General features: G+C 39.3%; 1 non-coding gene across 1 annotated transcript; it reads left to right on the top strand.

Annotated features, from left to right (window-relative positions):
• Positions 1 to 732: 732 nt before the first annotated feature.
• LOC127108871 (small nucleolar RNA R71) lies at positions 733 to 839 on the top strand. Its single transcript, XR_007796373.1, has one exon. It is a non-coding gene; the product is annotated as a small nucleolar RNA R71 (small nucleolar RNA).
• The last annotated feature ends 1,292 nt before the right edge of the window (positions 840 to 2,131 follow it).

Genomic DNA, 2,131 nt, shown 5'->3' with positions numbered 1-2,131 from the left:
ATTTGTGTTTCCAGCATTTTGTTATGGGTAGCCAGGGCATCTACTTTACTTGCTAGTTGTTTAATCTGTTTGCTAGTGTGTACATTCTGGTTTAAGAACTCTTTATTGGTTTGCTGTTGAGAAGCTATGAAGTTCTCCATCATGATTTCTAAATTGGATTTCCTAGGAACGTTATTGTTAGGTGTAGATGGGGTCGGCTTTTGATATCCAGGAGGTATAGTTGGGGCTTGACTGGGAGCTTGACCTGGTGCGTATAAAGCATTGTTACTTTTATATGAAAAATTAGGATGGTTCTTCCAGTTTGAGTTATAGGTATGCAAGTAGGGATTTCCTTGAGCATAGTTCATCTGCTCTGCTTGGATTCCTGTTAGGAGTTGACAATCTGTAGGGGTATGACCTTGAATTCCACAGACCTTGCAATTTTGAGTTACGGCAACCACGGTAGCTGGAGGTGATACATTTAAACTTTCAATTTTCTGGGCAAGAGCATCCACTTTTGCATTAACATGATCAAGGCTACTTATCTAGTACATGCCCCCTTTTGTTTGAGGTTTTTCTACCATTGTTCGGTCGCTTCCCCACTGATAATGGTTTTGGGCCATGCTTTAGATAAGTTGATAAGCGTCAGCGTAAGGTTTATCCATAAGCGCACCACCGGCGGCGGCATCTATTGTCAACCTTGTGTTGTAGAAGAGACCATTATAGAAGGTATGAATTGCTAACCAGTCCTCTAAACCATGGTGTGGACAAAGTCTCATCATGTCTTTGTATCTTTCCCATGCTTCGAAAAGAGACTCGTTATCTTTCTGCTTAAATCCATTTATCTGGGCTCTTAACATAGCTGTTTTGCTTGGAGGAAAATATCGGGCAAGAAAGACTTTCTTCAACTCATTCCATGTGGTGACTGAGTTGGAGGGAAGAGACTGAAGCCATCTTCTAGCTTTATCTCTTAACGAGAAAGGAAAGAGACGAAGTCGAATTGCCTCTGAAGTGACACCATTAGCTTTGACAGTATCAGCGTATTGGACGAATACGGATAAATGAAGGTTTGGATCCTCGGTAGGATTTCCAGAAAATTGGTTCTGTTGCACTGCCTGCAACAGCGAAGGTTTAAGTTCGAAGTTGTTTGCTTCGATTGCGGGTGGAGCAATACTCGAATGCGGCTCATCTTGCGATGGAGCAGCGTAATCTCGAAGAGCACGAGTTGGTTCTACCATCTCGGGTATCGGCGAAGGAAGGAGATTTTTGAGATCAGGAATTTCGATTGGAGGAAGATTGTTTGCAGCACGATACTCCCGAATTCGTCGTAAGACTCGGAGATATCGTTCAACGTCGTTGATTAGTAAGTAGTACGGTTCGCCTTGTGAGCGAGTGTGTGGCATACAAATATACGAAGGACAAGGAAAAATAAAAATTGCCTTAGTCTCTACAGCGTAACAGAAGAGTTACGATATCGACTAAATAAAAGTCCCCGGCAACGGCGCCAAAAACTTGATCGCGACTTTATGAGTCTATTGGTGTATTAACTGCAAGTGCACAGTCTAATCGCGTAGTTTTAAAAGATATCGATCCCACAGGGACTTAATGAATCGATATACTGTTTTTCTAAGGTTACTTCGTAAAGCTAAGGCGGATGATACTTTGATGATTAGGGGGAAAAGTAAAACTAAAATTGGATCTAGATTAAATATCAAATAACACGGATATCGGTATGTAGTTCGTCGAAATTAGGGAATCAAATCTTCGTTGGTTTCTTAGTTTTAAAATAAGTCTTTTCAGTAGACAATATTAATTAAAAGTCTTTTCTCAAACTCTCGCTCTGTTGAATCAGACTATGACTTTATATTAACGTACGCTCTCACTATTTAGTTAAATCTAAAATCACTTTTTGAAAACAATAGAATCTATAGAAACTCTTTTTAAGAAAATACTAACCGTTTAAACGCCCTCGTCTCAAACTCTCGCTCTGTTGACTTAGACTATATGATTAAACTTAAATGCTTAACTCTCGCCCTCACATTTAACCTTTAAAAATAATTTTTGAAAATGATTAGGATTTAATTAACTTTAAAAATTGCTTTCGCCCTGATTTAAAGTTAATGTTCAATTTACAATGTCCAGTTAAAAGCTC

Source organism: Lathyrus oleraceus, chromosome 7 (genome assembly GCF_024323335.1).
Source record: "Lathyrus oleraceus cultivar Zhongwan6 chromosome 7, CAAS_Psat_ZW6_1.0, whole genome shotgun sequence".
In the NCBI taxonomy this organism is placed as follows: domain Eukaryota; kingdom Viridiplantae; phylum Streptophyta; class Magnoliopsida; order Fabales; family Fabaceae; genus Lathyrus; species Lathyrus oleraceus.
This window is presented reverse-complemented; position numbering and strand designations above follow the sequence as displayed.